Source organism: Ipomoea triloba, chromosome 9 (genome assembly GCF_003576645.1).
Source record: "Ipomoea triloba cultivar NCNSP0323 chromosome 9, ASM357664v1".
NCBI lineage: Eukaryota > Viridiplantae > Streptophyta > Magnoliopsida > Solanales > Convolvulaceae > Ipomoea > Ipomoea triloba.
This window is the reverse complement of record NC_044924.1, coordinates 22,375,071-22,401,238: the sequence shown is the minus strand read 5'-3', so window position 1 is coordinate 22,401,238 and position 26,168 is coordinate 22,375,071. Positions and strand designations below refer to the sequence as shown.

The following is a 26,168-nucleotide window of genomic DNA, read 5'->3' as shown; positions in this document are numbered from 1 at the left end:
TGTCTAGGAATAATGTTGATGGCACTTCTTCCGCGTGAATTATCCTCTCCCTGCCCCGCCACAGAAAAATCATATATGTGGCGTGTGTACGTGTGGGAATAAACCGCCAAACACTCTTCGGGAACATGAGGCTCAATGGTAGCCAAGGGTGGAGATTTTAATACATAATGATTGATGACAACGTGCATCATGCGTGCATGTATTTTAGAAATATCTAAATTGACTTAGAGAAAACGATCATTTTGATATATATCAATCATCAATCAAATTGAGAAAATTATTAAAATGGCCTCTCGGCTACTATAGCAAAAGCATCTATCACTCAGAGTGGATTCACTATTTGGTTTTGGTTTGGATTCAAAATTAATCTAGTTAATCAGTTAATTGAATTAATTTTAGGTAGGTGACGAGTTTTTTAAATTTTTTAAAAGTTTGGATATTGGTTATTTAATTCAGTTTTTTTTAACCATATTAATTATTTAAATTAATATAAAGTTCACCAAAACAGAACTTTGCAAATATTATATGACTAGTTTATTTAATTAGTTTTGTATAAATAAACTGAAATACTCATTGTATTTTGATACCATGTTAAATTGTTTTTTACCTTTGACGGATATGATAACTGCATACATAGCTCAATAGGAACTTCATCCAACCGACTCAAACAAACATGGCGGTTAGTTAGGTTATTAAAATTTGAATATAGTTGAATTTATGGACTATCTTTTTGTTTTTATAATGAATGATGCCTCGATTTAACAAGTGCTATTAAATCGCTTATCACTACATCGAAAGTTATATCTAGTAGCTAGCAAAGACGTAATTTTATTTCTTTATAGACCGTAATCACATTTTTGAGAGACATGATACTAGATATGGCCCTTCACTGATCTCTGTTGAACAATCCTCTAGCTACCAATTGATGGACCTAACGCTTTACTGGCTTCCACCCAACAACCTCTAATAATTTTGTATAATATATAAATGTTATGTACTTGAATTTTGTACAATATGATTGAGGTTCCAATTTTGATAATCGCGCAATTAGATCTTAATATACATCTTGACAACTTGGTAATGATAAATTTCACTATATTGATTCGACAAGTAATCTAGTAATGTTAATAAAATAGTAACTTCTAGTATTTATATTTAAATGAATTGTTGCTTGATCCATTTGTTGATATTAAAACCTCAATTTCACTTTTTTTGTTGAGGTTTGTTTTCTATGCTTTAGGTAATGGCAGTTATGTTTGTAAAGAAATTACGGACCACGGAATAAAATGCATGTATATTGTGAAAAAAAAATGGAACTAATGCTAGCTTGGACATCTTTATCATTATCTTTTCCAATAATTCATGAAAATAACGTACTAGGCTTAAATATATTGTAGGCTTGCAAAGTACAAATATTTTCCCCTCTATATATTAATTACCCACAACCATTCGATGATCATCATCGGTAATTGATTCAGCATTGACTCTCTTAATTTAAAGCAATTCAAAATGTCTATAAACAATGGTGATGACTCTTCTATCGTAGTTGTGTGTGGAGAGGAGTCTTCCCTCCTGTTTTCGATAGAGGTCATTTCACCAATGTGTTACCACAACTTGGAATAAATGTAATATTTGGTGTTAATTCTAGTAATTATTTTCCTTAATTAGCTTATGAGTATAGTTTTTTCTCTTCAGTGCTGGTGTGCTACATTACATTAAAAATTAAAAATTAAAAATTAAAAATTAAAGGCACATTAAAAAAAATACTCCCTAATAACATAACGAATGTCTCTTGCAGTTCCATGTTACACGTACAACTACTCATACGTATTCGCACATGAATACATACACATACAAACATACATGCATGTGACCACTCTATATATATACACTTGCATAATTTTATAATAGGAATATCTTAAGTATTTATTTTTAATTACTTTTTAAATATTTCTATATATTATAATTTGCTTTTTATTTCATAGCATTCATGATTTTGTAAATCACTACTAAACAAATTAAAAATGGGTCAATGTAGTTCCTAGTTTTCAATTTCAACTAATTTGATCCTCAAAATGTATAAAATTTCGTCAATTATCCCTTTTGAGGGATTAAAATGATGATTTCTCCATTTTTATAATTTTGTCAATTTCATCATCGAAGGATTTATTAGTTGACAAAATTTTAAACAATTCAAGGATAAAATTATTTGAAATTGAAAACTAGAGACTACATTGATATACAATTAGTTGAGAAATAATTGATGAATATTATATTTCAATTCTACTACATGCACTTTAATATTTATTGTTTATTTTTTGATATGACCATATATTATTAGTAGTAATGTGCATGTCAATTGTTTTTCTCTTTTATTTACTCAAGGTACATGTAATTGAACAACTCATTATATTTTAATACCATATTGAATTTTTGTTACCACTACCAATCTGGAGAATGAGATGGACGTAAAAAAAAATTGTTATTACCAGTCAACCTTCGATTGATATGAATAATTTCACATAACTCAATTGAAACATTGTCCAACCGACTCTAATGAACATGACGGTTAATTAGATATTAAATTTTGAGTATTCTGAAATTTATGAATTATCTTTTTGTTTCCTAATGAATGATGCCTTAATTTAAAAAGTGTTATTAAGATGTTTAATCAACCTCTAATTTTGTGTAATATATTGAGGTTATGAACTCCAATTTCAATTCATACTTTATGATTGATGTTATAATCTTGATAATTGCAGACAATTACGTTTTAATATAACTTGACATAATGGTAATAATAAATTTAACTATATTGATTTGATAATTAATCTAGTCATTTTAATGAAAAGTAACTTCTAGTATATATATTTAAATGAAACGTTTCCAAATCTATTTGTTGATATTAACACAACAATTGCACTTTTTTGTTGAGGTTGGTTTTAGATGTGATTTAGTTAATGGCCGGCGAACTCCTTTTGTAAAGAAACTACCGACCACGGAAAAACAATGAATATATGTTGTGAAAAAATAAAAAGAGAAGAAAAACATGGAACTAAAGCTACTTAGTTCATTTTTGTCATCCTAGTCTCGTTCATAAAACAACGTACATTTTGTTGATCATCACAAGTAATTAATTCAACATTTGTTTTCTTAATTTGGAGCAATTCAAGATGTCTAGGAACAATGTTAATGTCTCTTCTTCCTTCAATTCTCTTCCACCTGCCACAACAGAATCATATTTGCACCATATGTGTAGGGTGGTTTAACAGCCGCCACGTGCCAAGCACTTTTTGGGCACATGAGACACCATGGTAGTCTTGGGTGAAGAACGCCTACCCTCATTTTTTCAATAGAGGCCATGTGACACCCCAAAATTTCGTCTACCATTTTTGTTGCAAAATAATTTTGGTTCGTCACTAAATTAAACGTTGCCTAATCTTTTTGTTGATATTAATACCACAATTGCACTTTTTTGTTGAGGTTAATTTTAGATGATTTAGTTAATGGCCGGCAAACTCCTTTTGTAAAGAAACAACCGACCACGGAAAAACAACCCATATATGTTGTGAAAAAAAAAACAGAAAGAAAAACATGAAATTAAAGCTACTTAGTTCATCTTTGTCATCCTAATCTCATTCATGAAATCACCGGCGTAAGAATATTATATTGTACGTTTGCAAAGTATAAATATTTCTCTCCTCTACATATTAATTCTTCAACATTTGTTTTCTTAATTAGATGCAATTCAAGATGTTTAGGAACAATGCTAATGGCTCTTCTTCCTTCAATTCTTTTCCACCTGCCCAGCCACAACAAAATCATATTTGCACCGTGTGTGGGAGGTTGTTTAACCGCCGCCAAGCACTTCTTGGGCACATGAGGCTCCATGGTAGTTATGGGTGGAGAATCCTCTACCCTCATCTTTTCAATAGAGGCCATTTGGCCAATGTGCTGCCAAGACCTGGAATTCATGTAGTCGGCGGTCAAGTTGCAGTGCCCCGCCTCCTCCTATAGCTGCCCCTCCCCCTCTGGAAAATAATGCTCCGCTGGCTCAGCCCGAAGTACCTGTTGAACTGCCAGATCTCAATGAGCCTCAGCATTACCGTGTGCCTGATCTGAATTTTCCTCCTCCGCCCGCTTAAAGCTGTTTACATATGTGGTTTCACGCAATTATACACACACATATATATATGTGTGTGTGTGTTATATGTATATGTTATCTGTGTGCAATTGTAATCTATATCATGTTTGTATATTGTGTTATATGTATTGGCTAGTAATGGGTATCATATTTATTGTGTTGGCAAAAACTTGTGTGAGACCGTCTCACCATGAGACGAGTTGAGTCGGGTCGGGTCAAGATGCAAATGTAACACTTATATGCACAAATGTCATACTTATATGCTCAAATGTAATACTAATCAGGAATACAAGTTTTGTTACTTATAAGGGTAAATGTAATACTTTTAAGGGAAAATACAATACTTTTACATTTCGATTTAAAAGTATTACATTTTTCTACAAAAGTATTATATTTGTCCTTATAAGTGAGGGGCACTTGTCAATATTACTTATTATGAAAAATGTATTACTTTTTATCTAATAAGTAACAAAAATTGTATTCTTAATTAGTGTTATATTTAAGCATATAAGTATGACATTTGCACATATAAGTGTGACATTTGCATGGTGCCTTGACCCGACCCGACCCGTCTCACGAATAAGGATCCGTGAGGCGGTCTCACACAAGTGTTACCCTATTGTGTTATATGTATGAGATTGTAATAGCTAGGTATCATGTTTATTTATTGTATTATATGTATGGGATTATAAACTATAATAGGTAACATGTTCGTTTATTGTGTTATGTGTAAGAGATTGCAATATCAGTGACAACGTGCATCGTGCGTGCATGAATTTTAAAAACATCTTAATTGTATTATCATGCTTTAGCTAATGGCAATTTAACTCCTTTTATAAAGAAACCATCGACCACGAAAACATAATGTATGTATGTTGTGGAAAAAAATGGAACTTATGCTACCTAGAATATCTTAATCATTCTCGTCTTGAATCATTCACAAAATTAATAACGTAGTAGGCTTAAACATACTGAACACTAGCAAAGTACAAATAATCTTTCCATCCTCTATATATTAATTCCCATTACCATTCCTTGATCATCAATAATTGTAATTTGTATAACACTGGCTTTCTTAATTTGAAGCAAATCAAGATGTCCAGGAACATTTCTAATGGCTCTTCTTCATTGAACTCTCCCCCCTTGGCCAGCCACAACAGAATCATATATGTGGCCTGTGTGGGAGGCGGTTTAACAGCCGCCAAGCACTCTTTAGGAATGTAAGGCTCCATCATTGCCATGTATGGAGAGGAGTCTTCCCTCCTCCTGTTTTCAATATAGGCTATTTCACAAATGTGCTGCCACAACTTGGAATAAATGTAATATTTGGTGTTAATTCTAGTAATTATGTTCTTTAATTAGTTTATTAGTACAGTTTTTTCTCTTCAATGCTTGTGTGTTACATTACATTAAAAATTAAAGGCACATTTAAAAAAAAAACTCCGTAATAACATAACGAATGTCTATTGCATTTCTATGTTACACGTACAACTACTCATACGTATTTGCACATGAATACATACACATACAAACATACATGCAAGTGACCACTCTAGCTATATATATACACTTGCCTAATTTTATAATACAAATATTATAAATAATTATTTTTAATTACTTTTTTCATTTATCTATATATTATAATTTCCTTTTTATTTCTTAACATTCATGAGTTTGTAAATCACTACTAAAAAAATTAATAATGGGTCAATTTATTTCTTAGGTTTCAATTTCAACTAAATTGATCCTAAAATTGTATAAAATTTCGTCAATTAGCCCTTTTGAGGGATTAAAATGATGATTTTTCCTTTTTTTTATAATTTCTGCAATTTTATCCTCGAAAGATTTATTAATTGACGAAATTTTAAATAATTCGGTGATAAAATTATTTGAAATTAAAAACTAGAGACTACATTAATATATAGTTAGTTAAGAAATAATTGAGGAATAAAAATAGTGATTTTCCCATAATAATAATAACAACAACAACAACAACTATTTTATGGGTGGGAAATCGAGCCCCAACCTCATGCTTAAGGTTGGATTTAGAATGTCAAAGCTTAAAGAGTATTCTATAACTGCTCAATCATAACAGACAATTTGCAATACGAAGAACCAAAAGGACGGACGAAATCTGTCGCTAGAATTCAGCGACGCAATTTATTTCCGTCGCTAGAATTAGCGACGGATTTTCCGTCACTAAACTAAAAAAATCCGTCGCTAATTCCCTCCGGCGACAAATTTGAATGACGAAATTTGTAACCAAATAGCGACGGAACTTCCGTCGTTAAATTTACCGACGAAAAATTCTGTCACTAGTTTGTTTTATATTGTTTGCCATTAATTCTGTCGCTAGTCCGTGGCTATTTCGTTGTCATTATTTTTTGTTAAAAAGTATTTAACAATGAATTTTCCGCGATTTTGTCCAGTCTCTAAGTTTAATATCTCATACATGTAGTAAAGCTATAATATAGTAGTTCAATAATATAATTGCAAAATATATTATATTAAAAAAATTCAAACTCAATAACAATAACAAAAATTTAGCATTGTAAAGTATTACATCTTTAGAAACATAATACAAAGACAGAGGCAACTGTTATAGTGTATAACCAAAGTAGAATTTAATCGAACAAAATTTTGCCTATGCAATTGATGGGACATATTTCACATATTCTACAAGAGAAATGCTGGATTGTGACACCTCATAAATTAAAATTTGCTGCAACTCCTTCAAAATCAACAAAATCAAATATCTGTTTCTCTTTGACAACCTGAGAAGAAGTACAATGCGAACTTAAGTTAATAATCTAACCCAAAAAGGGTAAACATGAAGCAGGTGATGATTAAAAGAGAGTGGTAAGAGATGATAGCAACAAGAACTCATGAGTTTTGTAGAGGATACCACTGCATCAAACTGTCCGTAAACAAGAAAAATTAAACAAGTTAAACAAGAAAATGCAAAAGCACGTACGCGATGGGCAGAAGGTCGGCGGCCAGCGGTTGTCGGCGGTGGAGGCAGTGCGTCGGCGGTGGGGTGGAGGCAGTCCGTCGGCAGTGTTCGAGAATCGCGATGGAGGCGGCCTTGAGCGCAGCAGGAGGAGAAAATGTTGAGCGCCTTAGGGTTAATCTCCAGCGCTTAATATGTTATATTATACTATAAACATCTAGCGATTAATCCTAGCGACGGATTTAAATATTCGTCGTTATATAGCGACGGATTTTAAATTCCGTCACTAGATTGCCTTTTTATTTTATTTTAAATTACTAGTTTAGCGACGGATATAATAATCCGTCGCTAGAATCTTTAAAAAGATGTTTGTAAATATAGCGACGGAAAATAAATCCGTCGCTAGATTTTTTTTAAGAATATCAATGTATAAATTTAGCGACGGAATAGAGGATCCATCGCTATGTAGCGACAGATCTTCAAATCCGTCGCTAAAATGTAAAGACAAATATAACGCGATTGAAAATTTAGTGACGGATTAATATGTAGCAACTAAAATTCTCGCAAAAATTCCGTCGCTAATTTGTCTCTATTTTTGCGGGAAAATTTACCGCTAAAATTAGCTACATATTTAACGACGGAAAAAATCCGTCGTTAAATCCGTCGCAAATCCGTCACAAATCTGTCGCTAGATGTCCATTTAACGAAAAAATGAAAATATGTCGCTAATCCGTCACTAATCCGTCGCTAAATTAGAAACGGAAACAATCCGTCGCTAAATCCGTCGTTATTTTCTCGTTTTTTGTAGTGGACTATCTTTTTGTTTTTATAATGAATGATGCCTCGATTTAACAAGTGCTATTAAATCGCTTATCACTACATCAAAAGTTATATCTTGTAGCTAGCAAAGACGTAATTTTATTTCTTTATAGACCGTAATCACATTTTTGAGAAACATGATACTAGACATGGCCCTTCACTAACCTCTGTCGTTGAACAATCCCCTAGCTACCAATTGATGGACCTAACGCTTTACTAGTTTCCACCCAACAACCTCTAATTTTGTATAATATATAAAGGTTATGTACTTGAATTTTGTACAATATGATTGAGGTTCCAATTTTGATAATCGCGCGCAATTAGATCTTAATATACATCTTGACAACTTGGAAATGATAAATTTCACTATATTGATTCGACAATTAATCTAGTAATATAATATTAATAAAATAGTAACTTCTAGTATATATATTTAAATAAATTCTTGCTTGATCCATTTGTTGATATTAAAACCTCAATTTCACTTTTTTTGTTGAGGTTTGTTTTCTATGCTTTAGGTAATGGCAGTTATGTTTGTAAAGAAATTACAGAGCACGGAATAAAATGCATGTATATTGTGAAAAAATATGGAACTAATGTTAGCTTGGATATCTTTATTATTATTGTTTTCAATCATTCATGAAAATAACGTAGTAGGCTTAAATATATTGTACGCTTGCAAAGTACAAATATTTCCCCCTCTATATATTAATTACCCACAACCATTCGATGATCATCATTGGTAATTAATTCAACATTGGCTCTCTTAATTTGAAGCAATTCAAGATGTCTAGGAACAATGGTGATGACTCTTCTCCTTTGAATTTTCCTCCCCTGGCCAGCTACGGCAGAATTATATATGTTACGTGAGACATTTGTTATGTTATTAGGGACTATTTTTTTAATATACCTTTAATTTTTAATTTTTAATGTAATGTAACACACCAGCACTGAAGAGAAAAAACTGTACTTATAAGCTAATGAACACTACTACACAGACGGACCCTTTAACGTCGGCTAAATGGGCCCTTTAACGTCGGCTAAAATAATTACTAGAATTAATACCAAATATTACTCATACGTATTCGCACAAGAATACATACACATACAAATATACATGCATGTGACCACTCTATATATATACACCTGCCTAATTTTATAATAGAAATATCTTAAGTATTTATTTTTAATTACTTTTTAAATATTTCTATATATTATAATTTCCTTTTTATTTCATAGCATTCATGATATTGTAAATCACTACTAAACAAATTAAAAATGGGTCAATGTAGTTCATAGTTTTCAATTTCAACTAATTTGATCTTCAAATTGTATAAAATTTCGTCAATTATCCCTTTTGAGGGATTAAAATGATGATTTCTCCATTTTTATAATTTTGTCAATTTCATCATCGAAGGATTTAATTGACGAAATTTTAAACAATTCAAGGATAAAATTATTTGAAATTAAAAACTAGAGACTACATTGATATATAGTTAATTGGGAAATAATTGATGAATATTATATTTCAATTCTACTACATGCACTTTAATATTCGTTTATTTTTTTTATATGACCATATATTATTAGTAGTAATGTGCATGTCAATTGTTTTTCTCTTTTATTTACTCAATGTACATGTAATTGAACTACTCATTATATTTTAATACCATATTGAATTTTTGTTACCACTACCAATGTGGAAAATGAATTGAAAGGAAAAAAAAGTTATTTTTTTCTTACGAGCCAACCTTCGATTGATATGAATAATTGCACACAACTTAATTGAAACATTGTCCAACCGACTCTAACGAACATGACGGTTAATTAGCTTATTAAATTTTGAATATGCTGAAATTCATGAATTATCTTTTTTTTTTCCTAATGAGTGATGCCTAAATTTAAAAAGTGTTATTAAGATGTTTAATCAACCTCTAATTTTGTGTAATATTGTAACACCCCAATTTTCACATCTGGGATTTATTACAAAATCCTAATATTACAATACATTGCGGAAGCGTCTAACCAGCAGAAAACTCGGTGTTACCGCCACGCTCAGGTATCTCTCCTATACCCAAACGTTAAGGCTAAACTTACAACATCGACATCCACTCCCATCTTGTTTAGAGCTCATCGGGCTACTAGAGTCCACACTAATCTGCATCTAATAAAGGACACAATGAAGTGTAGTTAGCACGACGGCTAAGTAAGAAAATCCATTTGTCACTTAAAAGTAGACAAAGGTTTGAAAACATTTTTAGTTTAGAAGTTTAAAAAAAATCATTTTCATGTCCTTTCAGACAAGTTTGCAAAACTTTCATTTCCAAGAATTTCATCATTTGCAAATAGAACCGCAGCTCTAATGCTCATAATAATCTGAACCGCAGCCCAGAGTAACAATAATTTTCATAGTCAAAAATTCACTTAGTTTCCCCTGAGTAAGCACGAGGCTTTCTTTTTTTCATAACTCCATCTCTTCTCAGCGAATAGACTTCGCTCTGTAGTATGAATTGATCATACAAACCTCGGGCCATGGCATTTCCAGCCTTCCCGTAGGTCTCCTTATCCCAACCTAAGGCCATGGCACTCCAGCCCTCCCGTAGGTCCACCCTTATTCCAACCCCGGGCCGTGGCATTTAAGCCTTCCCGTAGGTCCCCACCTTATTCCAGAAACTAAGGGTTTGAAAACATTTTCCTTCCTTCAGTTTTTCTTTCTTAAATCATTTCTTTTGGACATATTTCACAAATGAGTCCAATATTTGATATCGGCTACCTCTTTAGCCCCTGAAGGATTTTCAAACATCATTTTCTCAAACAATAAGGTTTTGACAACCTTTATATCAAAATAGCATACGTTTTTCAACGTAAGTTTTCATAAACATTTTTGGATACACTTCATATGTCCATCTCACACTTAAAATCAACCAACATCCTTAACTATCGTCCTCAACAACTTCCACTATGATCAGCACCATTAGATCATAACTTGAGGATATCGTACATCCAAATATATATAAATTCTAATAGGTAAGGTCATTGCCTAACCATAACCCAAAATCATGAGATTATCATTTAATCTCTATCATTAATCCATGTCCTTAGCATCACCTGATCACCATTAACTCACTAACTACCTCACAATTATCACTAACACATCCATAATCATACTAAGCATAATTCAGAAAATTTCAGCTTGGCGCAGTCCGAAAGATTGAGCCGGTAAAAATAGTTCCCGAACTCTTTTTCACTTGAAATTTTTATGGTAGAACCCCAACTTATAGTACTTGATGTCCGTCAAAAGTTTTGGTCACTTTGATCCACGAATAAACACAGAAAATTCCCTTTTTGCCCTTGGTCCGAAATATTTTTCTCTCCGTCCAGTTTTGGGAAAAATTCCGAAAACTATACTTATACTACTCCGATCATTATGAAATTTTATATGTAGGTTCTACACTTGTTGAACTACATATCTACAAAAAATGGAGTCAAAATACCTTACCAATTTTTCCCAATAAATCATGGAAGTTGCTGCCAGAATCTACCCTGATTTCCTTTCACTATTTTCACAAGTATAAGCCTATATGGACATAAATACAACATATACAAGCATATCCAAGCTATGAACATGTATACAAAAATATCCCCAAAGCTCCAAAAACACCATATTTCAACCAAAATCAATTATCCAAATTCAAGTGACTAATTCCAACTTAAGGGAATTCCTTACCTCAATAGAAGATTTCTAAAACCGTAGAAGCGTTAGATCTTTCCTTGAATCCAAAGTCCCTAAAACATCACCATAATAACAATATTTTTCATGCACTAAACGTTAACACTTAAGTTCTAGAGATGATCATATCCAACAAAGTCTAAGGTCTTACCTACACTTAGTCTCTTGGGTTGGAAAAATACTTGGGAGCTCCTTGATCACAATGGAAGACTAAGCCTAATCTTCCTTCTTCTTCCTTGTGTTATTTTCGAAGGTGGAGTGTGTAGGAGAGAGAGGATGATCATTAACTTTGGCTTGAGATGGGAGTAACAAGTGCAACCCCTCCATACCCTTTATGACAAACAATTAATGATCCAATCCTATTGGGATTTTGTTCTTGAAGATCAAGCAACCAAGTGCAATGCCTCCATACCTCATTAATGCTAGCATTAAATGATCAATCTTAGTCTAGATTTGCTTGCCACTTGTCAACACCCTATGGGGTCCTTAAGAAGATCACAAATTTAATTGGCCAGTTTATGGTTAAATCAGATGAAGGCTCGGAGGATTATAACTTAATTCGGGAAAATTCTAACACCAAAATTATCCTAAAAATAATCCCCTCGCTAATCACCAAAATTGGGAATTTTTCGGTATCTCGCGAAATATAGGTACGAGATTCGTAACAATTTTACCTCCTTACAGTCCGTTTAAAATTTTCTTGAACTAACTAGAAGTTCAGGCTTAATCATATGATATTTAATAATCCCAATTCTAGAAAATTCGAACTGAATCTATATCCTTAAAATTTTCTCGGTTCGTGACCGGTGCGTAGTTCGCAGCCTATCGATAACTAATCCTTAAAAAAATTATTTCGAGCATCAAACCGTCTTCTCTTAAATGTCATAACTTAAAGACCTATTTTCCGAACCTCAAACTTATCGGAAAATACGAGGGGTTACAAATATATTGAGGTTATGAACTCCAATTTCAATTCACACTTTATATGATTGAGGTTATAATCTTGAGAATTACAGACAATTACTTTTTAATATAACTTGACATAATGGTAATGATAAATTTAACTATATTGATTTGATAATTACTCTAGTCATTTTAATTAAAAGTAACTTCTAGTATATATATTTAAATGAAACGTTGCCTAATCTATTTGTTGATATTAACAAACAATTGCATTTTTTTTGTTGAGGTTGGTTTTAGATGTGATTTAGTTGGCCGGCAAACTCCTTTTATAAAGAAACTACCGACCACGAAAAAACAATGAATATATGTTGTGAAAAAAAAAAGAGAAGAAAAACATGGAACTAAAGCTACTTAGTTCATTTTTGTCATCCTAGTCTCGTTCATAAAACAACGTACATTTTGTTGATCATCACAAGTAATTAATTCAACATTTGTTTTCTTAATTTGGAGCAATTCAAGATGTCTAGGAACAATGCTAATGGCTCTTCTTCCTTCAATTTTCTTCCACCTGCCTAGCCACAACAGAATCATATTTGCCCAGTAAGTCGGATATAGTTTAACGGCCGCCAAGCACTTTTTGGGCAAATGAGGCACCATGGTAGTCTTGGGATAAGAATTGCCTACCCTCATTTTTTCAATAGAGGCCATGTGACACCCTAAAATTTCGTCACCATTTTTGTTACAAAATAATTTGGTTCATCACTAAATGAAACGTTATGTAATCTATTTGTTGATATTAATACCACAATTGCACTTTTTTTTTTGTTAAGGTTGGTTTTAGATGATTTAGTTAAATCGCAGGCAAACACCTTTTGTAAAGAAACAACCGATCACGGAAAAACAACGCATATATGTTGTGAAAAAAAAAAAAAGAGAAGAAAAACATGAAATTAAAGCTACTTAGTTCATCTTTGTCATCCGAATCTCATTCATGAAATCACTGTGGAAGGCGTAATAATATTATATTGTACGTTTGCAAAGTATAAATATTTCTCTCCTCTACATATTAATTCTTCAACATTTGTTTTCTTAATTTGAAGCAGTTCAAGATGTCTAGAAACAATGCTAATGGCTCTTCTTCTTTCAATTCTTTTCCACCTGCCCAGCCACAACAAAATCATATTTGCACCGTGTGTGGGAGGTTGTTTAACCGCCGCCAAGCACTTCTTGGGCACATGAGGCTCCATGGTAGTTATGGGTGGAGAATCCTCTACCCTCATCTTTTCAATAGAGGCCATTTAGCCAATGTGCTGCCAAGACCTGAATTCCTGCAGTCGGCGGTCAAGTTGCAGCGGCCCCGCCTCCTCCTCTAGCTGCCCCTCCCCCTCTGGCAAATAGTGCTCCGCTGGCTCAGCCTGAAGTACCTATTGAACTGCCGGATCTCAATGAGCCTAAGCATTACTGTGTGTCTGATCTGAATTTTCCTCCTCCGAAGTGAGAAGAAAAGAGGGACCGCACTAAGCCAAAAGCGGTGAGTGGTCCATGCCCTTACCCTCACTTATTTTATCGTTGGGCTTTGGCGTCTAAGGTTGGAAAGGTTGATTAACTAGTGCACATCGTTCCCACTAGTGGGATCGGCTAGAGGCCCTGATTAAATGAAAGGTGAACCAAAACTTTGGAATTGCATGCTTGCGAATGGTGTGAGAAGTGTGATCCTTTGTTTTAATTGTTTATCTACAAAAGGTTTTTACTTCCCGAAAATATTTCTTGAGTTGATGACATCTGACCAAAATCCTTTGTAAATAACACAAAAGATTTCTTCCATTTCAATAGTCTTAGACACCCATCATTTTGATTTGCCAAGAGCTTTGTTTTGTATGAGATGGTGTTTCGGAAACTTATGTGCTTAATAGTAGATTGTCTTGCTTGAGGGCAAGTAAGAAGCAAAGTGTGGAAACTTGATAAGCCTCCAAGATACCCATAATTTGAGTACATATTAGGGTGTTTTGCCACGTTTTTAGTATCCTTACATGATAAATTGTGATCAAATATGCTTTAAATTCACTAACCAACACGCAAAGCTACTTTTAGCATAAATTGAGGTGATACAGGAGTCCCGGGAGCCAATAGGAACGAAAACCGAGCTTAAGGAACGAACCAGGCAAGACTGGAGCCCCAAATTGAAGGACTCAAGAAGACCTCCACACGCGTGGTGGTGCGCATGGCCGCGATCCAGTAGCCATCCACGCACGGCCACACGCGTGTGGAGGGGCGTGGAGACGGCAATGCGCGAACTTTTCCCTAGGGCTACTTTTCGGAGACTATTTAAACTCCCTTGATAGATTTTCAAGAGGAGGGGGTTTCTTCTTTTCCGAATTTTAAGTTTTTCCTTTCCCAATTTTGGGATTCACTTTATATAAATTTCTAGGAGTAGTTTAGATAATTCTCATTGTAGCAAGACAACAAGCTTGGATTGAAGGATCACTTCAACTCTAGGTGATTTATATTACATTTCTAATCTATTTTACTATTTTGTTCTTGGATTGAATTAGCTATTGCCTTGAATTTCTTATCATGAGCGACTAGTTTAATCTAGGGATTTGGATTGTGTGAAGATATGTTGCTAATGTAATGATCTTATATCTATTTTTGGATATAAATGCTTGGATTGTTGGGTTATCTATTCTTGTCTATTGATTGTTGTTTTGATGATATCTTGTTTGGATTTGGCCAATCTAGATGAGAGATTGAGCTCTTGACTCTTTCATGTCTTTGATTAGAGTTAAGATTGAAGCTTTGTAACAATCATAGATCCTATGGACTTCTTAAGAATAGTAAGAAAGTGTGTAGCTAAAGTGTTTGATAAAATGTCTCTTAGAACTTTGGATGCTTGAAGGCATTCCTAAGTCCAAGAAACCTTAGTACACAAAGGTGGAAAAGGACTAAGAACACACACTCTTGAATAGCCAACATCTTTGTCTTGTTTATCCAATACCTTAGACACACTAGGATGCAACATAGATGAGCACTATCCAATCCCTACCTCTTTACATACTTTTCAATCTTATTTACTTTACCCCTTTTCCTCTCACAAACTTTATGAACTCTTACACTCTCAACTCGTCATTCACCACGCTCAAATCTATTACATGACTCAATCACGTGAACACTCGAACACTTGACACACCTCCACGTCCTTCCTTCGAGACCGATACTCGGGGAGTCATTGACTTTCCGTTTTAACACACACATATCTTTTGACATTTCACCCTACACATACAAAGAGTTGTCAACACTCGTAAGGAGTCAAAGTCTTCACATAACAGCACACATTCATCCCCAAGGAATCACTCAACAAAGGAGTTTATTTCAGAATATCAACATAGTGTATACTCAGAATGATAGCCAAAGGATAAGCTAACAAAGCTAGTCCAATAAATCAAGATCAAAGACTAAAGATCATGAATAAATACTCAAGAATCAAAGTAGAATACTCAACAAAAGGTTCAGTACACATTCCAGAGTCAAAAGGAATCAAATAGAGTTCAAGGATCCCAAAAACAGACACTGGATCAGAAATACAGATGAACTGGCGGAACACATCAGCGGATCACTCTGCACCGCTGGACTGTGCCACAGAACAAACGGAAAGGGTCAGCGGATCGCTACTCTCCTCCACCAACTACTACCCATGCCCTTGCGGAACATGTTGGCAGGGCACATTGTTCTGCCAATCATGCACCGTAAGTGCAACCCCACTTCCCAAACAGAACAGATCATGCGATAGACATTCCAGAATACGAATCATGCTCAAAATACACAGATTACACATCAGCAGATCCCAAAAACAGACACTGGATCAGAAATACAGATGAACTGGCGGAACACATCAGCGGATCACTCTGCACCACTGGACTGTGCCACACGAACAAACGGAAAGGGTCAGCGGATCGCTACTCTGCACCGCTGGACTGTGCCACACGAACAAACGGAAAGGGTCAGCGGATCGCTACTCTCCTCCACCAACTACTGCCCATGCCCTTGCGGAACATGTTGGCGGGGCACATTGTTCTGCCAATCATGCACCGTAAGTGCAACCCCACTTCCCAAACAGAACAGATCATGCGATAAACATTCCAGAATACGAATCATGCTCAAAATACACAGATTACACATCAGCAGATCCCAAAAACAGACACTGGATCAGAAATACAGATGAACTGGCGGAACACATCAGCGGATCACTCTGCACCACTGGACTGTGCCACACGAACAAACGGAAAGGGTCAGCGGATCGCTACTCTGCACCGCTGGACTGTGCCACACGAACAAACGGAAAGGGTCAGCGGATCGCTACTCTCCTCCACCAACTACTGCCCATGCCCTTGCGGAACATGTTGGCGGGGCACATTGTTCTGCCAATCATGCACCGTAAGTGCAACCCCACTTCCCAAACAGAACAGATCATGCGATAAACATTCCAGAATACGAATCATGCTCAACAGATCATGCGATAAACATTCCAGAATACGAATCATGCTCAGAATACACAGATTACACATCTCAGAAGCCAATAAATCATGGAATCCATAACCAAGAAATCGCTCATACACATCTAGATAGAAAGGATGATGAACACAAGTCCAACAATCCACAAACAAAGGTTCACACACCATCAACAAAGCTATAATTCCAAAAAATTTCAGGATTCCAACACCAAATCATATATATAGATCAAGAGTGTAAAAATAGGTTTTGCGAGACATGATGGTTACCTTTTGGAGCACACTTCAACCAAGCAAACTTCAAAACACCTTACAAAGCACCACCTTCACCTTGATCATCTTTTTCCCAAAAAGATCCCCAAAAGAACACCATAAGAACTTATATAAAGATCATGAAAAAGAGATGATGCAAGATATATTCCTAAAGATAAACACTTACCCAAGCCCTAGAAATCTTAAAAGAGCAATCTTGGTCTTGAATCTTGAAGATGAAATGAAGACCAATCTTTGAAGGGAAAAATGATTGAAAGTGGCGTGAAGGGTGAGTAGGGGAAGAGAGAGAGTGGAATCTCAAGAAAATGCTAAGTCTTGAATATATATCATAATATACATATACATATATGTATATACTAGGGTGGAAGAATTAATAAGGAACTTTCTGGGGTGACCCTCAGTCAAATAAGCCGAAGACTCTTGGCTTAAGCAAGTAAAATTATCACAATTGTCGTCCTCAAATAACCCGCGACATTCTTTGTTATTGAAAAATTTTCGGATAAAAGCATTAATTGTACCTTCTCGTGCCGCTTCTTTCTCCTTTGCATTTTTGGTTTTGTCTTGTGATAGCTCCGTTTCTTTGGGGCGTATTTCAGAAGTGGTTTTCTCATTGCTTTCTTTCATTGAAATTGTGCACGAAGCGCTCGCAGTTTTTAATTCTAGATTGGGACTACAAGAGGTAGTCTCGTCTCTCTTGCCTTTCTTCCTACATTGGCATATTCCACAAACAATATCCATCGGGTCACAATTTTCGTGCTTTTCTTCCTTGGCATCAATAGCATTGACTCTCTCTTTTGGATTATTCTCTGTGTTACTAGGGAGTTGTCCGTAGTGTCTCTCAGACATCATTTTGAACATTTGTGAGATTTGATTCTCAATGGTCTTGAGTGTAGCCTTAGATTCTTGTCTGAGACTAGAAATCTCTTGTCTGATTTCCTGAGTGATCTCTTGCTTAAGATTTGCACGGTCATTTTTCAATTCCATAATCGTCCTGGTAAGCCTTTCATCTACTTCACGGATATCATCCCTCCTCTGTTGAGTAAAGTCAAGTTGAGAGTTGTGTTGTGGCCTAAACTGGGTCAATTAGCCTCCATTGCCTTGATTCTGATTATACATCAATCTGCCCTTGTCATGTTGTCTATAAGCAGGTTTGTTTCCGTAATTGTACTGTCATCGCGCTTGATATCCATCATTGTTGTTCCATCCCTCGCCCTGTTTCCAATTGTATTTCGGCCTTTGATTTTGTCCATAGGCATTGTAGTTGGAGTTCCTTTGATAGTCCACCGCCTCAACCTGCTCAGATGCAGACGGTGAAGTGCAGATATTAGTATCATGTTGTCCTCCACAGATGTTACAGTAAAGTGCCAAAGCCATACAAGGCTTGGGTTTTCCTTCCATTTTTTCTACCATGGCCTATAATTTCTTGATTTCATGATTCATTACCTCTATTTTCGCCTCACTCGTCACATGGCTATTAACCTCATACATGCCTCCTGCTCTCCTCGTCGGTCATACCAACGTGAGGTATTCTTAGATATTCTCTTGATCAATTCTTCAGCTTCAGGCAAAGCTAAGGAGACAAAGGCACCGCTGGAGGATGATTCAAGTAACATCTTTCCTTCATCGGTTAGCCCTCCGTAGAATGAGCTAATCACGTCCCATGGGTGCATCAGATCTTGCGGGCATTGTCTTTTGAGAACCCATGGGTGCATCAGATCTTGCGGGCATTGTCTTTTGAGAACCTTTGGGTGCATCAGATCTTGCGGGCATTGTCTTTTGAGAACCTTGAATCGTCTCAGATCTTGCGGGCATTGTCTTTTGAGAACCTTGAATCGTCTCCAAGCCTCCCCCAAACTCTCAAGCCTTCCTTGCATGAATTCCTGTATTAGCCTTCGAATCCTCATAGTCTTTGTGATGGGGAAGAACTCGTTCATGAATTCACGATGCAACTGTTGCCACGATCTGAAATGATTGTCGTCTTGGCTTTCCAACCAACGTGCTGCCTCCCCTATAACTGAAAATGGGAATAATTTAAGTCGAATTATCTCCTCACTAACGCCTTCTTGTCTGTAGATCCCACATACTCGTATGAACCTTGTTATGTGTGCATTGGGATCTTCGGATGGCAATCCCGAGTATTGACTATTCTGGACCAGTGTGAGAATAGTTGGATGCACGTGAAAGTTGACGTTTTCCATCGGCGGTACATAGATCGAGTTGTGCAAGTTAAAATCAGGAGTCATATAATCTGCAATTGATCTCTGTGGTTCCTAAGGAATTCCATAATATTCTTCTTCACGAATGTTTTCTTGGTGATTTTCTCTCTTAGCTTGTGGTTCTTCAAGAATTGGTTCTTCATGGTTAATTGGTCCTTGTGGATTAACTGGAACTGGGGGCGGGTTTGGTATAGTTGCTCCTCTTCCTTGTAGATTTCTTGTTGCGCTTGATGAAGCCATTTGTGACCTTTGGGTGACCTTTGGGTATTTTTCTTCCTAGTTGTTCTATTGATTTCTGGAATGTAAGGTAGTAAGCCTTGATTTCCGTTTGCTCGCGTGTGCATTCACCTAGTAAGATTATCAATGAAGCAAAGATTCCACAATTGACTAGAAGTAGTCAATTGGGTAAGTAGCAAAAACAAATAAAATAGAAAATGAAACAAAAGAAAGTGGTGTGGATTAACAATGCTCAAATCTAGCAATCATTCAATCAAAGTAAACGAAAACATTTGACAACATATTGACTTCCCCGGCAACGGCGCCATTTTGACATTGATAGTTTTGCGTAGGGTTGAGGTGTCAAAAGATATGTGTGTGTTAAAACGGAAAGTCAATGACTCCCCGAGTGTCGGTCTCGAAGGAAGGACGTGGAGGTGTGTCAAGTGTTCGGGTGTTTACGTGATTGAGTCATGCAAGGGATTCGAGTGTGGTGAATGGTGATTTGAAAGCGAAAGGAGTTCATGATATTGGGTTTGAGTGAAAATGGTGTAAAGTAAAAGAAATTGGAAATTATGTAAAGAGGTAGGGATTGGATAGTGCTCATCTATGTTGCATCTTGGTGTGTCTAAGGTAATGGATAAACAAGGTAAAGATGTTGGCTATTCAAGAGTGTGTGTTCTTAGTCCTTTTCCACCTTTGTGTACTAAGGCTTCTTGGACTTAGGAATGCCTTCAAGCATCCAAAGTTCTAAGAGGGATTTTATCAAACACTTGGCTCCTGGGACTCTTGTATCACCTCATTTAGGCTAAAAGTAGCTTTGCGTATTGGTTAGTGAATTTAAAGCATTTTTTATCATAATTCATCATATAAGGATACTAAAAGCGTGATAAAACACCCTAATATGTACTCAATTTATGGGTATCTTGGAGGCTTATCACTTATCAAAGTTTCCACAATGAAACCTTGCTTGTCCTCAAGCAAGCATACTTTTCTAAACTCTAATCATATAAGCACCAGGAATAGTATGCACTCTCATCAGTTGATCAATCAAGTGATGTGCGGGCATTTAGAATGGAGTGAGTGAAATCCCCTACACTATCCACCAAGACCACTAAGCTTATGTCATTTAAATATAAGGAATATGCCAAGGAAGTTGAAATCTCAAAAGATAGATTTGTAACAAGTAAAATTATATTCACACCTTTCAAGCACGCATTCAATCAGAGTTCACCTTCCATTTTGTAGGAGCCTAGAAAGCCGATCCCACTAGTGGGAATGATGCGCACACCCTAGCCAAATTTCCAACCATACGCCAAAGCCCCTTTGCGCAAATATAAGTGAGGGTAGAGACATGGACCGCTCATCGCCATGGCTTGGGCGATCACTCTATTTTCTCACTTCCTAGGATAACGTCTTCAGGCGACCCGACTTCACATGGAGCCCCATGCTTTTTCGAAGACAGTGCAATGGGTGCCTGAATCCTAGCGAAGCGGCTCACCTTCTCTCTATTCTTCTCATCTTCTAGGATCTCTTCGGGATAACCGACTTCACATGGAGCTCTATGCTTTTTCGAAGACGATGCAATGGTTATCCCGTATCCCGGCAAGATGGCTCACTTCTGTTTTTATCTCTAGGAGTGACCTTTGCCTTTTCACTTTTCACCAATCGACCCCTCATGCCTTTTTCATGGGATTAGGGATTTTTCACTCTTTGCTCACTTAGGCTCACCTTTTGCCCCATTCCCTACCAAGTTAAGTTCAGTTTCCGGGCTTCGCTGAGCTTATCTTTCTCCAACTAAGTGGGGTACGGACTCCCACTTCGAGATCCTTGACTCAGGTCCCAACAAAATCAATAGGTGAATATCATGCAGTCACATATAGATATTAACAATATAAGATCAAAAATTTCAATTTGGGTGTAATTTGTACTTCCAAGGCATATTTCAAATATTATCTCGACACGAGATTAGGAATCCTCCTGGATAGTATTGACAATAACACTCCCTCTAGTTCCTATGCCCTAACACTCGGTCAGTCAACTAATTCAAGCAAACACTACTACAGAAACAACATATAACGTCGGACATATGACGTCGGTTTTTTGAAAAACCGACGTTAAAAGTGAAATAATAACATACGGCGTCGGTTAATTAAATAACCGATGCCGTATGTCTTATGCAAAAAAAATAAAAAATGAAAATAACATACGGCATCGGTTATTTAAATAACCGATGCCGTATTTCTTACATGAAAAAAAAATAAAAATAAAAATAACATACGGCGTCGGTTATTTAAATAACCGATGTCGTATGTCTTACGCAAAAAAAAAATGAAAATAACATATGGCATCGGTTATTTACCGTATGTCTTACGCGAAAATAAATAGAAAATAAAAAATAAAAATAACATATGACATCGGTTAATTAAATAACCGACATCGTATGTCTTACGCAGAAAAAAAAATGAAAATAACATACGACGTCGGTTATTAGTAATAACCGACGTGGTTAATTTTTGTTTAATGTTAAACATTTTGTTTTAATAAGAATTAAAAAAAACTGACATTATTATAGTTGAATATATTAAAACAAAATTATTATTAACCTACAACTTCGGTTATTGTTAATAACCGAAGTCGTAGATTTTATAAATATAAATATAAATAAATGACCAAAGCCAAACATCACCGCCCCATAGCCTCACCTTCTTTCTTCTTCTTCTCTCCGTCGCATAGCCTCACCGCCGAATAGCAGCACAGCTGCACCACCTCACTGCCGCATGCACCTCCACCCTTGCCAATACAGATCTCTGTGCCTGCGCCTCTGCCGTTCTACAACGCCACCGCCCACCACTGCCTCCAGCTTCCCGGACTCCGTCTTCACCCTCAACCCGTCTCAATCGCCGGTCGGGAGCCCCCTCCGTCTTCACCAGTCACCACCGTCCAGTCGCCGCCTTGCCTCAGGTTCGTAAATTGTTGTTCTCAACTTCTCACCCCTGGACTATAAGTCTTAATTTCAACAATTTGTTTGCCCTAAATTTTGAGTTTTGAAATTTTATTATGGATTTTTTTTCTTAATTTGAGTTTTCTTGAGCCTGTTGATGTATTGCTCCTCTGTAATTTTGCTATTTCTTTATATAACCGCCTGTTCTTTGCTTATCTGTACTGTCACTAGTATGAGAATCTCTGTTTTTCTTAATTTGAGTTGAGTAGTTGGTATTGAAGCAGATGAATGAAATAGCTTTGACAAACTTTGCTGGAAAATTTTTTGTGTCTGTTTGTCAGTTTGTTGTTTCTGGTTGAATTATGTGTAGATCCCATGAATTAGTGGTGTTTTTGCCCTTATATGGGTTAGTCCTACCAGTAAATTAGTTGAATTGAAGTATAGTTTTCATATTTGATAGATAAGGAGTTGATGAGTTATTAGAGTATGTTTAAAGTAAATTCATTTCCAAACAGATACACCATATGAAGCATGTTTGTTATGGAGCAGTTCTACAATTTTACAGTGTTAAAACAAATTACCTGCTGCTTGCCTGCTTCACTTTATTTTATTTTCTTTTAATTTTTTGTGAAAATATTGAAAATCCAATTTGCTTAGAAAGCTTGCTGCATAGAAACAACCGAATAATTGTGTCTTTTCGTGGGTGTTTCTATATTAAAGAAATAATGAATCTGATGTGTGCAATTTTGCTGGAGAGCTATAAACCAGTGGATTTTGTTCCACAAAGATCACGTCTTTTTCGCCCCCCTTTGTGGTTAAGAAATTGTGTTTGATGCTCTTTCTCGAGCTGGAAAGTAGTCTAGTTATAATTGCGAAAAAGAGTCTTAGACTCTTGAAAACTGATGGGCGCACCCAATAGTGTTCACTCACTATATCTTTGATTTACTGACGTCAAAATTTGTCCACGAAATGTTTTGTTCCACGAAATTAAAGAGTTGCTTCAAATTCCAATCACTCGTTGCTAGCTAGCTAGTTATAGGCTTATACCATTCATATTTTCCATTCACTTGTGTATAATGTTGATCCTTTTTCCTCTGCAGGAGAAGTCCTATATCTATTGCAGCTGCAATTATATACATGATAACGCAGCTTTTCTGATTCAAAGAAACCATTGAGAGGTTTGAGCACATGTTTTCCAATTTGTTATTGCATATTGTAGAACTAAGAAGAGCATATTTATGAACTCAAAAGAACTACATCAATTGTCTGATGGTTATGAGGATTTTGTTTATGTTCAGTGAAAGTGAGACTTTAAGCCTGCAAAAGAGGTTGTTGCAAGTATCCAAAAATCCATGTAAGTTGATCCAACTACCCCTACATCTACATCACATATATATGAACATTCATGGTTTAATTTCATTTATTTATTTATTGTTTTATGTTTGCTATTATTACGGAGTGTAGGAAGAGAAAAGAGGAAGATACCAAACCAATTCAAGTTGTGTATGCCAGAGCTATAAGAGGCCATGATAGTTAAGAGAAAGAAGCTGTGAAGATCCAGTTGAAATCTTTTTGTTTTCTTTTTCCCTTTCTATAAGCTAAATTACAGACTATTCCCATAATCTTTGCATATTGAAGGCAGTTAGATACTGAAGTGGCAGTGAAAAGAGATATGCCTATGACTAGGGCTTTGTTGTGAGTTGTGATCATACAAGAATGAATAAATTGGGATCTTACTGTAGTATAATAGATTATTGTATTAATTGTGAGATTGTAAATATTGTATAATAGATTATTGTATTATTGTATGTGGTTGTGATATAATATTTGAGCAGGTTTTGGATGCGGTTGCGATATATATATATATATATATACGTACATACATATATATATACGTACATACATATATATATATATGTACATACATAGATTATTGTATTATTGTATGTGGTTGTGATATAATATTTGAGCAGGTTTTGGATGCGGTTGCGATATATATATATATATACATATATATATATATATATATATACGTATATACATATATATATACGTACATACATATATATATACGTACATACATATATATATACGTACATACATATATATATACGTATTAGCAGGTTTTAGGTATTAATTTATAAATAAATTATCTTTTTTAAAAAAATATAACACGTCGGTTTTTCAAAACAACCTACGCGGAATGATTTAAAAATAAATTTAAAAGTAAATACATACGATGTCGGATAAGTCAATAAAGAAGTTGTATGTAATTATTTTTTTTTTAAAATAATAATAAACGTCGGTTTTTTGTTAAAAAACTGACGTCTTAAGTAATTAAAAAATTTAAACTACATACGACGTCGGTTATATAACCGACGTCGTATAGTTAACTTATAACGTCTGCTACATTAACGTTGTTTTTTAGCCGACGTTAAAAGTGATTTCTGTAGTAGTGAAAGTGGTACCCATCCTTTCCACACTTAAAAGATAACATCGTCCTCGATGTTGCCATGAGGATCAGTGGAAAAAGGAATAGGGTTCAAAGGGTATTTACAAAGGCCCCCTTTCCCACACTTAAAAGTGTGTTCCGAGCTAGAACAATTCTAATTTTAATGAAATCACAACCGACATAACAATGTCATGCAGCTCATCATACGTGAATCAAAACAATGTATAGCAATTAAAGGTCAAACAGGGCATCTATTTTGCAAAGGGGATAAAAGAAATACTCACAAAGCGCATCCCCATTAAAAGCATGTACAATCCTTTCTTGCCCTTCAAAATTGGGTTAGACTAAAGGTAAAGAAATGAATGAAGAATTTAGATTCTACCTTTCAAAAATTGGTTCTTTGGACGAAGGTGGAGTGGTCTCTTCTTCTTCTTATGTGTGGGTTGCCTCCCACGAGCGCCACGTTTAACGTCTTTGGCTAGACGAAACGTGCAAAACAAAGTATAAACAGGAATATGATCAAAAGCAAAAACAAAAATAAAAAAGATTGTCCACAATCATAGTTTTGAAACATTAAGCACAATTTCATAATCATTTTTCTTTCTTTTGCGCCCAACTTTCTTCACATCTTCTTGTTGGCTTTGATTTCTGTTGCAATTTCCTCCAGCTTCTGCATTTGTTCCAAGTGCAGCTGATATTGGAAGTTCCGGAGAGATCCCCAATCCGTGACTGTGGTGAACCAGCTTGGAATGTTGAAGCTTGCAGACTGGGAAGTTTGTTCATCAGCTTGTGGTGGAGGTACGGGCGGTGCAGGCTCGCGAGGTGGTGTACATCGATGAGTCAAGAGGTGAATACATCTCGGGGGAGATGGGGAAAGAAATGACAACGGTGAAGGTGAGAATCCTGGAGATGTCATTGGCGTGTCGGAATGATCACCCGCCATCTCGTCATCCTCCCTAGTTCGCGCCAGATGTCTTAGATTTAGCCTTGCGACGTCCTCTGGGGATAAGGGAACA

At 35.7% G+C, this 26,168-nt stretch overlaps 1 long non-coding RNA gene across 1 annotated transcript; it reads left to right on the top strand.

The window, feature by feature from the left end:
* Nucleotides 1-22,446: 22,446 nt before the first annotated feature.
* Nucleotides 22,447-24,521, top strand: LOC116029937. The gene is made up of 4 exons (XR_004100341.1): nt 22,447-22,720; nt 23,801-23,878; nt 23,999-24,054; nt 24,165-24,521. It is a non-coding gene; the product is annotated as an uncharacterized LOC116029937 (long non-coding RNA).
* The last annotated feature ends 1,647 nt before the right edge of the window (nt 24,522-26,168 follow it).